The following is a 15329-nucleotide window of genomic DNA, read 5'->3' as shown; positions in this document are numbered from 1 at the left end:
GTATAGTCTCCGAAAATGTCGGATGAATTTTGTTTGAATGGTTCAGAAATTGTATATATTTACCAATTGAATAAAGTATATTTTGAAATTTAAAAAATCTGTTCTTATCAGTTTAATATCTGATACGTCCATTATCTAGGGACCATATATTAAATTGATTTTTGGAACAGGGAGATGGAATAGGGGCTTGCTCCGTCCACTCCACGCATCGACCCAGTATTGCAGTGCCTCTGGGAACGGTGCACCTCCCTTTTGGGACATTTTCAAAGACAAAAGACAAAACTTAACTCTTCATGCTTGCATAAATGCTGCGTGTCTGCCTGCTGCCCTCTCTCACTCTGCGTGTGTGTGGGTGTTGACGGAACCACTCAAGTAAGAGGAGGATGCTGCTCGCATTTCAACCCAAAAGCAACTGAAACTTCCAGGTAGGAGAAAAAAATCTTAGATACTTACCTGGCAGGGGAGACACCTTGATCAAAAAGGAGGTTCTCCCAGCTTCTCGGCCTTTTGGCTAAGATCAAGTGTAGTATCTGTTCTTATCAGTCAGTAAAAGAGTAAAAGAGGGGCTCCGGCCCCAGGACAACGGGAGCAGTGCAACGATCGAGGAGCTCCAGCCCCAGGGCACCGGGAGCAGTGCAGCGGTCGAGGGGCTCCAGCCCCAGGGCATCGGGAGCAGTGCAGCGGTCGAGGGGCTCCAGCCCCAGGGCATCGGGAGCAGTGCAGTGGCCGTTGGGCCCCAGCTCCGGGCAACCGGGAGCATTGTAGCGGCCGATGGGCCCCAGCTCCGGGCAACCGGGAGTATCGTAGTGGCCGATGGGCCCCAGCTCCGGGCAACCGGGAGCAGTGCAGCGGCCATTGGGCCTCAGCTCCGAGTTTCCGGGAGCAGTAAGCCTGTCACTGAGCCCCAGCCACGAGAGACGGGGGAAGCGGCGCACCCAGAAGGGGGTAAAACGAGCAGCCCCCCCCCAACGACACCTCGGGTTACCACAGGGGAAACCCAACCCGTGGAGGAGGCCGGGTATCTGAGCCCAGGAAAGGTGAGGCAATTCACCGAAGCGGTGGGCATGAGGGAGCAGGAAAATGGACTCTAAAGGACAATGGAGCTCAAACTGGCATCCTTAAACGTGCGCAGTGTGAAGAGCACTGCGCGATGTGTTAATGCCTTACAGTACCTGGCCAAGGTCAAGGCAGATGTGACTTTTCTACAGGAGTGCGGGTTGCCACACCTCCGCTGTTATCGGAGGTGGTCGCGATGGTGGCCCCACGGACTGTCTGTGTGGTCGGGGGGCAATGATTGTCGTGCTTCCGGCCTGGGGATCTTGCTGCGGGGAGGGAACTTCGCCATCACTGAGGTCAGGGAGGTGGTTGCGGGGCGTCTCCTCGTGGTGGATGTAATGTACCGTGGTTCTCCGCTCCGGCTGATTAATGTGTATGCCCCACCCGTGCGGAGCGAGCGGCAGGCCGTTCTCCAGCAGCTCCCAGTGCTGTTGGCCACGTCCCGGCAGCTCGTTCTGGCCGGTGACTTCAACTGCATCATTGATGCGGCTGGGACGATCCGGCAGTGCCGACAACAGACTGGACAGCACGTCCAAGTTCCTGATGGAAACGGTAAAAGACGCAAAGCTGCACGACGCCTTCAGCGACCCTGCAGGCGGGTCCCAGCCGCAGTTCACCTGGTCGAGATCGGACGGTTTGGCCCGATCCCGGATAGACTTCGTCTTCACCACGAAGGCCGTCACGGTGAGACACACCGACCTCACGCCGGTGTTCTTCTCTGACCACTGCCTCCTTCAGGCTTCCTGTCACCTACAGGAGGACCGGAAGGCAGGCAGAGGGACGTGGAAGTTAAATGTGAAGCTGTTGACCCCAGAGAACGTTGAGGAGCTAAAGAGGGACTACGCACGTTGGAGAACGGTGAGGCCCCTCTTTGACTCCCCGACACTCTGGTGGGAAGCAACCAAGGAGAACATTAAGAGGTTCTTCATAGCCAAAGGGGTTCAGAGAGCAAGACAGAGTCAGAGGGAATTGTGCCAACTCCAGACAGAATTGCAACAACTGCTCCTTCTGCAGTCGAGGGGGGTGGATGTGAGGGAGGAACTTAGAGAGGTGAAGGACCGGCAAGCTCGGCTCTTTACCTCTGAATCCTCCAAGATCATCTTCCGATCCAGGGTCCGCCATGTGGAGCAGGATGAGACGTGCTCACGTTTCTTCTTCCATAAGGTTCACAGGGGGAGCTCTGTGATCAACAGCCTTAGGGAGGAGGACGGCTCGGTAGCATCCTCGCAGACAGACATGATGAGGGTCTGCAAATCCTTTTACTCGGAATTGTATGACCAAAAGGCCACAGACAGCACCGCCTCCCAGAACTTCCTGTCCTCTATCACGGAGGTCTTGGAGGACAGCAAGCAGGAGAGTCTGGACCAACCACTGACCCTAGAGGAGCTGACTGGCTCCATCCGCTCCTTTGACTCGAGTAAAACTCCCGGAAGCGATGGCTTACCGGCCGAGTTGTATTCGGCTCTGTGGGACTGGGTGGGCCCGGACCTGCTGGAAGTGTACAACGACATGCTTCTAGCCGGCAGCATGTCAGACTCCATGAGGAAGGGCAGCATCACCCTAATCTACAAGCAGAAGGGGGAGATGAAAGATATAAAGAATTGGAGACCCATAACATTGTTGAATGTAGACTACAAGATCCTGTCTAAGGCCATCGCCAACCGGGTCAAGTCTGCTCTGGGACGGGTGATCCACCCGGACCAAACCTGTGCTGTACCTGGCAGGAAAATCTCAGACAGCCTAGCGCTGCTGAGAGATACCATCGCCTATGTGCAGGACAGACGGGTGGATGCCTGCCTAGTCAGCTTGGACCAGGAGAAGGCCTTCGACAGGATATCGCACACGTACATGAGGGACGTGCTCTCCAAAATGGGTTTTGGGGAGGGAATCCGAAATTGGATCAAACTGCTCTACACCAACATCCGTAGTGCAGTCCAAATCAATGGGTGGGAATCAGACAGTTTCCCTGTAAGGTCTGGAGTCAGGCAGGGTTGCCCTCTCTCTCCTGTCTTGTTTGTCTGCTGTATTGAACCTTTTGCCGAGTCCATCAGGAAGGATGCGAGCATAAGAGGAGTGACATTGCCAGGCAGTGGGGGCATTCAGGTCAAGACCTCCCTGTACATGGACGATGTCGCCGTCTTCTGCTCGGATCCAAGGTCGGTCCGCAGATTGATCAGCATCTGTGACCAGTTTGAGTCGGCCACGGGAGCCAGGGTGAACCGCAGGAAGAGCGAGGCCATGCTCTTTGGCAACTGGCCCGACCGATCTTCCATCCCCTTCACCATCAAGCCTGACTTCTTGAAGGTGCTGGGGATCTGGTTCGGGGGGGCTGAGTCGAGTAACAAGAATTGGCTGGAGCGGATAGCCAAGGTGGGGAGGAAGCTGGAGCTGTGGAGGCAACGCTCCCTCTCCATAACCGGGAAAAATTTGGTCATCAGGTGTGAGGTGCTCTCGGGTCTGCTGTACTTGGCACAAGTGTGGCCTGTCCCTCCCTCCTACGCCACGGGGATCACCCGGGCCGTCTTCCAGTTCATCTGGGGGTCGAGGATGGACCTGGGTACGACGGGTCACCATGTACAAGTCGGCAGACAACGGGGGTAAAAGCGTGCCCAACGTCGCCCTCATCCTGATGGCCACCTTTGTGTGTGGCTGCATCAGGCGGAGTGTAGAGCCAAGGCACGTGGGCACTAAGTGCCACTACCTGCTGAGGTTCTACCTGTCCCCGGTGTTGCGAAGGATGGGCCTGGCGCAGATGCCACGCAATGTACCAGTCAGCTGGACATTGCCGCCCCATCTGACGTCTGTTGACAGGTTCTTCCGGACCAACACCTTTGACCACAAGTCCATCGGGCAGTGGTCAGCACGGAATGTCCTGCAGGCACTGCAGGGAAAGGACTCGATGGATCCGGTGGCGTGGTTCCCAGAGCAGACTGCCCAGCTTGTCTGGCAAAATGCCTCATCGCCAGAACTGACCAACAAGCACCAAGACCTGGCTTGGCTGGCGGTGAGGGGAGCCCTCTCGGTTAGATCCTTCCTGCACCGTCGGAACCTCACTACCAGCGCACGCTGCCCCCGGGACGGTTGCTATGGAGAGGAGACGGTTGCCCACCTCTTTGCAGAGTGTGGATTTGCAAAACGAGTCTGGAGAGGTATGAAAGGGTCCCTGGAACGATTTATCCCGAACAGCTCCGTCACAGAGGACTCTGTGATTTACGGACTGTTCCCAGGGACACATTCAGAGACTGACATCGAGTGCTGCTGGAGGGTCATCAACTCGGTGAAAGACGCTCTTTGGTCTGCCCGAGCGTTGCTCACCACCCAGCAGAGCGAGATGTCCGTCAGGGAATGTTGCCGACTGGCCCACTGCAGACTGCAGGAGTACGTGCTAAGGGACTCGCTGAAGCTTGGTGCAGCCAACGCCAAGGCTCAGTGGGGGAGGGCCACAGTCTAGGGTCCTTCCGCTGCTGGACATGGGGGGCACAGTATGGTGGAGACGCCCCTCAAATTAAATTAAGGGAAGGTATCCCACACCAGAGGGCCACATGAGTGGCACGGGTGGGGGACATTTTTTGTGGAACTTGAAATGTCAGATGGAAATTTTCGCACTGTGTACACATTGTATATATTTATTACTTGAACAGGGGCCACAGAGTGGCACTGGTGGGGGACTGTTTGGTGAAATTTGACAAATGTAAAAAAAAATTGTACTGGAAAAAGTTTGTATAGTCTCCGAAAATGTCGGATGAATTTTGTTTGAATGGTTCAGAAATTGTATATATTTACCAATTGAATAAAGTATATTTGAAATTTAAAAAAAAAAAAAAAAAAAAAAAAAACCTGTTCTTATCAGTTTAATATCTGATACGTCCCTTATCTAGGGACCATATATTAAATTGATTTTTGGAACAGGGAGATGGAATAGGGGCTTGCTCCGTCCACTCCACGCATCGACCCAGTATTGCAGTGCCTCTGGGAACGGTGCACCTCCCTTTTGGGACATTTTCAAAGTTAAAAAAAAGACAAAACGTAACTCTTCACGCTTGCATAAAAGCTGCGTGTCTGCCTGCTGCCCTCTCTCACTCTGCGTGTGTGTGTGTGTGTGTGTGTCTTGACGGAACCACTCAAGTAAGAGGAGGATGCTGCTCGCATTTCAACCTAAAAGCAACTGAAACTTCCAGGTAGGAGAAAAAAATCTTCAGCAAAATGTTCAAAGTCACAATTGCCGGCTCTGCCAATCAAGTCGCTTCTCGGCCTTTTGGCTAAGATCAAGTGTAGTATCTGTTCTTATCAGTCAGTAAAAGAGTGCTAAAAAAGAGCGTCTGTTCTTGTTAGAACAGGGAAAGGGATCTGTTCTTATTAGAACAGTCCTGGCGGTCCATTAAGGTCAGGAGCTGCAGATTGCGATTTTAAAATCGTAGCAATGGCAGCTGCAATGGGAGCTAGAGGACAGGGTATCCGCAATACCCTCAGGATTAGTGTCAAGGATCTCAGTGAGGGGATGCCCTTCAGTCGAGATACCTTTGTAAAGAAGGTCTTGCTGGAAACCTGCAAGTTCGAGCCCAGGGATATCTACTGCCTCCAGGACTTCCCGGGTAACGGTTATTTCGACGTTACATTTGTGCTTCCGACAGGATGGCAAAAACTGTTAAAGGATTTCCAGGAGAAGGGGAATGAAGCTCCGCTGTCGTTGCTGAAGGTGCAGCCACTCTTCACCCTCCCAAACCAAAAAGAAAGGACGATCACGGTGCATATGTTCAACCCACATGTGCCCGTAGTGGATGTCCTCACCTTCCTTGCTCGCTACGCCGACGGAGCAGGGAACAGCGTGGACGTGAAGGATCTGCATGGGATTTGGACGAGCAAGCGGCAGGTCAAGGTAAAGCTGAGGGTGGACAAGGAAGGAACTCTCCTCCACCCTCCATCGGTGTTCGCAATTGGAGGAAACCGAGGATATTTAAATTACGTGGGGCAGCCCAGAGTTTGCAGAAAATGTAACAAGCCTGGACATGTGATGGCCCAATGCAATGCAGTGGTCTGCAAAAACTGCAAAACGGAGGGCCACGAGACAAAAGACTGTCAAGCCAGCAAGAACTGTAACCTGTGTGGGGAGGGAAGCCACCTTTACAGGGCCTGCCCAAAAAGAGCCTGTACATATGCACAGGCAACAAGAGGGGCGGCTTCCAGCACCCCCAGGGTAGGTGAGACACCCACTACCACTGCCAAGTCCCCAGCAGAAAGGGGAAACAGGGATGAGGACAGCCCTACCACCTCAGCCACCTCAACCACCTCGAGCCCCCAAGTGCCAGGAGAACTCCAGCACCAAGCCCAGGAGGGAGAGTCCATGGAGGAGGGGGGAGAGCAAATTTGGACTACAGTAAAGTACAAAATACACCAGAAGGGTCAGCACACGGAGCAGAGGCCAGAAGGGGATGGCAAGCCCAAAAAACCCCCAAAAAAACGGTCTCTCTCCCTGACAGCAACCTCTCCTCCTCGTCGGAGGATGAGGCGAACGGGAAACCCCACAAGAAGAAAACCGGGGTGGAAAGGAGAAGGTGCAGGACGATTGTACACCTGCACCAGGACATCGGGAGCAGTGCAGCGATCGAGGGGCTCCGGCCCCAGGACAACGGGAGCAGTGCAGCGGTCGAGGGGCTCCGTCCCCAGGACAACGGGAGCAGTGCAGCGATCGAGGAGCTCCAGCCCCAGGGCATCGGGAGCGGTGCAGCGGTCGAGGGGCTCCAGCCCCAGGGCATCGGGAGCAGTGCAGTGGCCGTTGGGCCCCAGCTCCGGGCAACCGGGAGCATTGTAGCAGCCGATGGGCCCCAGCTCCGGGCAACCGGGAGCATTGTAGCGGCCGATGGGCCCCAGCTCCGGGCAACCGGGAGCATTGTAGCGGCCGATGGGCCCCAGCTCCGGGCAACCGGGAGCAGTGCAGCGGCCATTGGGCCTCAGCTACGAGTTTCCGGGAGCAGTAAGCCTGTCACTGAGCCCCAGCCACGAGAGACGGGGGAAGCGGCGCACCCAGAAGGGGGTAAAACGAGCAGCCCCCCCCCAACGACACCTCGGGTTACCACAGGGGAAACCCAACCCGTTGAGGAGGCCGGGTATCTGAGCCCAGGAAAGGTGAGGCAATTCACCGAAGCGGTGGGCATGAGGGAACAGGAAAATGGCCAGTGACTCTAAAGGACAATGGAGCTCAAACTGGCATCCTTAAACGTGCGCAGTGTGAAGAGCACTGCGCGATGTGTTAATGCCTTACAGTACCTGGCCAAGGTCAAGGCAGATGTGACTTTTCTACAGGAGTGCGGGTTGCCACACCTCCGCTGTTATCGGAGGTGGTCGCGATGGTGGCCCCACGGACTGTCGGTGTGGTCGGGGGGCAATGATTGTCGTGCTTCCGGCCTGGGGATCTTGCTGCGGGGAGGGAACTTCGCCATCACTGAGGTCAGGGAGGTGGTTGCGGGGCGTCTCCTCGTGGTGGATGTAATGTACCGTGGTTCTCCGCTCCGGCTGATTAATGTGTATGCCCCACCCGTGCGGAGCGAGCGGCAGGCCGTTCTCCAGCAGCACCCAGTGCTGTTGGCCACGTCCCGGCAGCTCGTTCTGGCCGGAGACTTCAACTGCATCATTGATGCGGCTGGACGATCCGGCAGTGCCGACAACAGACTGGACAGCACGTCCAAGTTCCTGATGGAAACGGTAAAAGACGCAAAGCTGCACGACGCCTTCAGCGACCCTGCAGGCGGGTCCCAGTCGCAGTTCACCTGGTCGAGATCGGACGGTTTGGCCCGATCCCGGATAGACTTCGTCTTCACCACGAAGGCCGTCACGGTGAGACACACCGACCTCACGCCGGTGTTCTTCTCTGACCACTGCCTCCTTCAGGCTTCCTGTCATCTACGGGAGGACCGGAAGGCAGGCAGAGGGACGTGGAAGTTAAATGTGAAGCTGTTGACCCCAGAGAACGTTGAGGAGCTAAAGAGGGACTACGCACGTTGGAGAACGGTGAGGCCCCTCTTTGACTCCCCGACACTCTGGTGGGAAGCAACCAAGGAGAACATTAAGAGGTTCTTCATAGCCAAAGGGGTTCAGAGAGCAAGACAGAGTCAGAGGGAATTGTGCCAACTCCAGACAGAATTGCAACAACTGCTCCTTCTGCAGTCGAGGGGGGTGGATGTGAGGGAGGAACTTAGAGAGGTGAAGGACCGGCAAGCTCGGCTCTTTACCTCTGAATCCTCCAAGATCATCTTCCGATCCAGGGTCCGCCATGTGGAGCAGGATGAGACGTGCTCACGTTTCTTCTTCCATAAGGTTCACAGGGGGAGCTCTGTGATTAACAGCCTTAGGGAGGAGGACGGCTCGGTAGCATCCTCGCAGACAGACATGATGAGGGTCTGCAAATCCTTTTACTCGGAATTGTATGACCAAAAGGCCACAGACAGCACCGCCTCCCAGAACTTCCTGTCCTCTATCACGGAGGTCTTGGAGGACAGCAAGCGGGAGAGTCTGGACCAACCACTGACCCTAGAGGAGCTGACCGGCTCCATCCGCTCCTTTGACTCGAGTAAAACTCCCGGAAGCGATGGCTTACCGGCCGAGTTGTATTCGGCTCTGTGGCACTGGGTGGGCCCGGACCTGCTGGAAGTGTACAACGACATGCTTCTAGCCGGCAGCATGTCAGACTCGATGATGAAGGGCAGCATCAAGACCTGGCTTGGCTGGCGGTGAGGGGAGCCCTCTCAGTTAGATCCTTCCTGCACCGTCGGAACCTCACTACCAGCGCACGCTGCCCCCGGGACGGTTGCTATGGAGAGGAGACGGTTGCCCACCTCTTTGCAGAGTGTGGATTTTCAAAACGAGTCTGGAGAGGTATGAAAGGGTCCCTGGAACGTTTATCCCGAACAGCTCCGTCACAGAGGACTCTGTGATTTACGGACTGTTCCCAGGGACACATTCAGAGACTGACATCGAGTGCTGCTGGAGGGTCATCAACTCGGTGAAAGACGCTCTTTGGTCTGCCCGAGCGTTGCTCACCACCCAGCAGAGCGAGATGTCCGTCAGGGAATGTTGCCGACTGGCCCACTGCAGACTGCAGGAGTACGTGCTAAGGGACTCGCTGAAGCTTGGTGCAGCCAACGCCAAGGCTCGGTGGGGGAGGGCCACAGTCTAGGGTCCTTCCGCTGCTGGACATGGGCACGGTATGGTGGAGACGCCCCTCAAATTAAATTAAGGGAAGGTATCCCACGCCAGGGGGCCTCATGAGTGGCACGGGTGGGTGACATTTTAGCGGAACTTACAAGACTTATAAACGGTATTGAACAATCTCTATAGCCGACGAAAATGTCAGATGGAATTTTCGCACTGTGTACACATTGTATATATTTATTACTTGGACAGGGGCACAGAGTGGCACGGGTGGGGGACTGTTTGGTGAAATTTGACAAATGTAAAAAAATTGTATAGTCTCCGAAAATGTCGGATGAATTTTGTTTGAATGGTTCAGGAATTGTATATATTTATCAATTGAATAAAGTCTATTTTGAAATTTTAAAAAAAATCTGTTCTTATCAGTTTAATATCTGATACATCCCTTATCTAGGGACCATATATTAAATTGATTTTTGGAACAGGGAGATGGAATAGGGGCTTGCTCCGTCCACTCCACGCATCGACCCAGTATTGCAGTGTCTCTGGGAACGGTGCGCCTCCCTTTTGGGACTTTTTCAAAGTTCAAAAGAAAAGACAAAACTTCCTCTTCGCGCTTGCATAAAAGCTGCGTGTCTGCCTGCTGCCCTCTCTCACTCTGCGCATGTGTGTGTGTGTGTGTGTTGACGGGACCACTGAAGTAAAGGAAAAAGAGGAGGATGCTGCTCGCATTTCAACCCAAATGCAACTGAAACTTTCAGGAAGGAGAAAAAAAATGTTCAAAGTCACAATTGGCGATTCTGCCAATCAAGTCGTCATAGCGAGCACCGCTAAGGTATGACTCTCTGGCGGGGGCAGGGGTGAATTTAGCGCCTTCACACGAGTGAGCGGCTGCAGGGAGAGCCCTGGCTTGGTCAATGTGGCGGACCCGTCCCCCCGACAGAAGCCCTGGCCGCACGTTCTGGGAGCGGGGATGGGAGGGCGGCCGGCACACTGCGCTGTCGGCTGTGTATTGGCAAGGCTGCCTGCGGCGGTGGGATGACTGGCTCTGGAGGGTGGCCGGGCTTGCACCGTCGCCAGTGTGGGTCATGACAAGGCCGGCCGCCTTTGTGGATTTGTCACGAGCCAGGTTTAAGGCTGAGGAGGAGAGGCAGCAAGCAGCTGGCTGGCTGGTGAAGGGGAAAGGCAAGGCCAGGTGAGCAGGAGCAGAGTTTTGTGCTGGAGGCGACTTTTGCAAGTGGCTCTGAGAAGCCTCTCACGAGTCTGCAAGAAGTCTTCAGGAATGAATTGGAAAGCTAAAGAAAGGAGAGGGAAAGAAAGCAATCCATGATCGGGCTATGGAACCCGGGTTCCTGTGCCCAGTGGAGATGTGGTTCTGTTGTTTAAGGATAAGGGGGAAATCTTTTAGGACCGAGATAAGGAAAACATTTTTCACACAGAGAGTGGTGAATCTCTGGAATTCTCTGCCACAGAAGGTAGTTGAGGCCATTGACTATATTTAAGAGGGAGTTAGATGTGGCCCTTGCGGCTAAAGGGATCAGGGGGTATGGAGAGAAGGCAGGTACAGGATACTGAGTTGGATGATCAGCCATGATCATATTGAATGGCGGTGCAGGCTCGAAGGGCCGAATGGCCTACTCCTGCACCTATTTTCTATGTTTCTAAAATGTACTTTGTGTTGAATTATAGCGAGAGCCAGTGGATGTGGTGTTTCTGGGCTTTCAAAAAGCCTTTGACAAGGTCCCACACAAGAGATTACTGTGCAAAATTCGAGCATATGGTATTGGGGGTATCAGGCCCGTACGAAGCTTTTCAAAAAGGGGGGTGGCATGACAAGATTACAAAAATTTTAATGTGAAATAATGTGACATTTGGACACGTACTATTGAAAATATGGCGGCGCGTTCAGACGCAGCGGCTTTGCGCTCCCAAGATCGAGTTAACTCGGAGCAGCCCGGTACCGAACGCGGCTGTGAAAGTAAGGTAATTAAACACCTCAGAACCCCTAGAACCCTTAGAAACCCCAGAAACCATAGGAAGAAACTCACCTCCAGGACGAGGAAATCCAGGACCCGCATCGCAATCCCGACGGGTCGCACATGGAGCCGCACGGAACTGCTCAACATCGGACGTGGCTGCGAGAAACTGGCGTGTGAGTACTACAATATCCTTACCAAAATCCCGATGGAGCTGGGCAGAACAGCCTCCTGGATCACCACTCCGGAGGGTAGGAGGCGGAGCAAGCGCCGGGAGCGAAAGCAGAAGCGTGGAAAGCGAGCGGGGGTGCAGGACAGGCTACGGAGGGCACCACAAAGACCATCGCTCCCAAGCGTCTTTCTCGCAAATGTCCGGTCACTCACCAACAAGCTGGATGAGGTAAGGCTCTGGATCAACACCCAGCGATCCCTGAAAGACTGCTGTGTGCTGATCTTCACAGAGACCTGGCTCAGCGCGCTGGTTCCCGATGGGGCTGTGGACCTAATCAACGTGCTGATAGAACAAAGGACTCCGTAAGAGCAAGGGTGGCGGGCTCTGCATCTACATCAACAATGACTGGTGTACCAACCACACTGCAGTAGAGAGCTACTGTTCCCCAGACCTGGAATACCTACTGCTTAAATGTAGGCCGTTTTACCTCTCGGGAGTTTACTGTGGTTATCATCATGGCCATATACATCCCACCACAGGCTAATGCTAACCTAGCACTAGCACAGCTGCACTCGGCCATCAGTAAGCAGCAGGATGCTCACCCCGACGGTGCCTTCATTGTTGCAGGGGACTTTAACCAGGTCGACCTACGAGCCACACTCCGCAAATTCCACCAGCATGTGCAGTGCCCTACCAGGGGCTCAAACACACTGGATAAAGTGTACACCAACATCAAGGACGCTTACAGAGCTCTCCCCTGCCCATCCCTGGGACAATCCGATCACCTCTCACTGTTTCTACTGCCTGCATACAAACCCCTCATCCGCAAGACCAAACCTGCAATAAGGACGGTCAAAATATGGCCCGAGGATGCCACCCTACAACTCCAGGACTGCTTTGATCGCACCGACTGGGACCTGTTTGAACAACAGGCTACCAGTGGTACAGAGGTAGACTTGGAGGAGTACACATCCACTGTGCTCTCCTACATCAACTGCTGTGTGGAGACTGTCACAGTGGACAAGCAAATAAAGATGTTCCCAAACCGTAAAACCATGGATGAACAAGGAGGTTCAGGATCTGCTAAGGGCACGCAACAATGCCTTTAAATCCAGGGACACTTCTGCCTACAGTGCGGCCACCAGGTCGAACCTGAACAAAGGCATAAAAAAGGCCAAAGACATCCACAGGCAAAGGGTAGAAGAACACTTCAATGCCGCGGACACCAGAAGCATGTGGCAGGGTGTCAGGGACATCACTGACTACAAGAACAGCCCCTCCTGCCCCCACGGTGATATCACACTGGCCAACGAACTGAACACCTTCTTTGCCCGGTTCGAAACTGGCAACACCACCAGGAGTGGAATAACCCCGGCCATGGCGGAGGGACAGGCCTTAACACTGAGCACTCAGGAGGTACAGTGCGCTCTACGTAGGATCAATCCACGCAAGGCTGCAGGCCCGGATGGAGTCCAGGGAAGGGTACTAAAAGACTGTGCTGTACAGCTGGCGGAGGTATTCACGAGAATCTTCAATCTATCTCTATCTCTGGCAACGGTCCCCAAGTGCCTAAAAACAGCCACCATAGTGCCGGTGCCGAAAAAGTCCAAAGTCACCAACCTGAACGACTACCGCCCGGTTGCCCTAACTCCAATCCCAATGAAGTGCTTCGAAAGGCTGGTCCTCTCCCATATCAAATCCAGCATCCCTGCCTCACTGGACTCTCATCAATTTGCATACAGGGCAAATAGATCAACAGAGGATGCCATCTCTCTGGCTCTTCACACTGTCCTGACCCACCTGGATAGACAGGGCTCGTACGTGAGGATGCTCTTCATTGACTATAGCTCTGCATTCAATACGGTCATCCCCACCAAGCTCACCACCAAACTCCACCAGCTAGGCCTCAGCTCGCCGATATGCGATTGGATCCTGAACTTTCTGACGGAGCGACCGCAGGCAGTGAGACTGGGCCTGCACCTGTCCTCCACTATCACCCCGAGCACCGGCACACCACAGGGCTGTGTACTAAGCCCCATGCTCTACTTCCTCTTCACTCACAACTGTGTTCCTGCATTCGACACCAACACCATCGTGAAGTTTGCAGACGACACAATAGTGATTGGGCTGATCACCAACGGTGATGAAACAAAATACAGAGCGGAGGTGCAGAACCTGGCGGACTGGTGCGCACGTAACAACTTGTCACTAAACACCTCCAAGACCAAGGAGCTGATTATTGACTTCAGGAGGTCCCATAATGGAGAATACGACCCAATCTCCATTTACGGGGAAAGTGTGGAGAGAGTGTCCAGCTTTAAGTTTCTGGGCACTCACATTTCAGAGGACCTCACATGGTCCACCAACACAGCTGCGCTGGTCAAGAAGGTACAGCAACGACTGTTCTTCCTGAGGACATTAAAAAAGATTGGTCTGCCCCAACAGCTGCTGACAACGTTTTACCGCTGCACCACAGAGAGCATATTAACGTATGGCATCTCTGTGTGGTATCTCAGCTGCACGGAGGCGGAGAGGAGAGCTCTTCAGCGCGTCGTCCACAGAGCACAGAGGATTATTGGGACAGAGCTACCAGCCTTGGAGGGCATCTACCACACGCGGTGCCTCAGGAAGGCCGTCAGCATCCATAAAGACTCATCACACCCTTGTAATGGACTGTTCGAACTACTTGTAGGGGGCGCTCCTCTGTGTGCAGCCATGTCAGCAGCGCGTCAGTTTTTCCATCTTTTTTTTATTTTTTAGTATGTTTTAAAGTGTGTATTTTGTGTTTCTTCGTGTGTTTTGTGTGGGGGGTGGTGTGGGGGGGTAAGGGGGGAAACCGCTTCGGTCGCCTCCTCCATGGAGAGGCGACTTTTTCCAGGTCGCCTCCCCCGTGGCCTAACATCAAGGATCGACGCGGCCTTTCCCGGAGGCGCGCCCGGGGCTTCAGCGGCGGGCGCAGCGTGGACTCTCGGCGTGGAGCGGGCGACCCTCGCTGGGGCTCGCTGGATGGGAGCGCTCCGTTTCGCTGGCCCGGAGCAGCCGGCAGCCTGAAGTCGCAGCCTGAAGCCGTGGTCTGCAGAGCTCCAGCTGGTGCGGCGTCTACAGCCCGGGATCTCACGTTGGGGACCCGGGGGAAGAAGAAGCCATCACTGCCGGCCCGCGGCCAACTTCTACCGCGGGTGCGGCATGGACTTACCATCACCCCTGGAGGGGAGCTTCGACTGCCGGCCCTGCAGTCTACGGTGCTTCTGGCTGCGGCGGGGACTTTAAATCTCGACCACCGGCCGGCGGCCTACAACAATCTAAAGCCGCGGTCTCCGGTGAGGAAGAGCCGATCCTGGACTGACTGGACTCTGGTCCTGTACACGGGGGGGGGGGGGGGAATGGAGGAGGACTGGCCAAATTTTTGTGCCTTCCACCACAGTGATGAATGCTGTGGTGGATGTTTGTGTTACAGTTTTATTGTGTGTTCTTTATTATTGTACTGCTGCTGACAACCCAAATTTCCACCAACCCTGGTTGTGTGGCAAATAAATTATATCTATCTATTATATCTATCTATCTATCTATCTTCCCTCCGGCAGACATTACAAGGCCTTCTACGCCCGAACTTCCAGACTCAGAAACAGCTTTATTCCAAGAGCTATAGCGGCTCTGAACCGGCCCTGCTGAGTGCCCCCCACCCCACCCCCCCTGGACTGTCTCCCTCGGATGGCCACGACACACAGCTTATTTATTTATTTTACTTTTCTTTTTCATCGGTTGGAGCTGCATACTAAATCTCGTTGCACTGACGTGCAATGACAATAAAATATATTATTATTATTATTATTATTATTACATGAATAGGACAGGTTCAAATGGATATGGGCCAAACGCGTGTGAGTGGGACTAGTTTAGACATGTTGGTCGGTGTGGGCAAGTTGGGCTGGAGGGCCTGTTTCCACACTGCATCATTCTATGACTAAAAAGTTAAGAAG

The 15329-nt window shown here is 54.1% G+C and overlaps 1 non-coding gene and 4 pseudogenes across 1 annotated transcript; all 5 read left to right on the top strand.

Annotated features, from left to right (window-relative positions):
• The first annotated feature begins 77 nt into the window (after positions 1-77).
• Positions 78-250, top strand: LOC116967161 (annotated as a pseudogene).
• A 241-nt stretch (positions 251-491) lies between these two features.
• Positions 492-602, top strand: LOC116967186 (annotated as a pseudogene).
• A 4251-nt stretch (positions 603-4853) lies between these two features.
• LOC116967166 lies at positions 4854-5045 on the top strand. The gene has a single exon (XR_004410171.1). It is a non-coding gene; the product is annotated as a U2 spliceosomal RNA (small nuclear RNA).
• A 250-nt stretch (positions 5046-5295) lies between these two features.
• On the top strand, positions 5296-5460 carry LOC116967176 (annotated as a pseudogene).
• A 4126-nt stretch (positions 5461-9586) lies between these two features.
• On the top strand, positions 9587-9766 carry LOC116967160 (annotated as a pseudogene).
• Positions 9767-15329: the final 5563 nt, after the last annotated feature.

This window comes from Amblyraja radiata, chromosome 38 (assembly GCF_010909765.2).
Source record: "Amblyraja radiata isolate CabotCenter1 chromosome 38, sAmbRad1.1.pri, whole genome shotgun sequence".
In the NCBI taxonomy this organism is placed as follows: domain Eukaryota; kingdom Metazoa; phylum Chordata; class Chondrichthyes; order Rajiformes; family Rajidae; genus Amblyraja; species Amblyraja radiata.
This window is presented reverse-complemented; position numbering and strand designations above follow the sequence as displayed.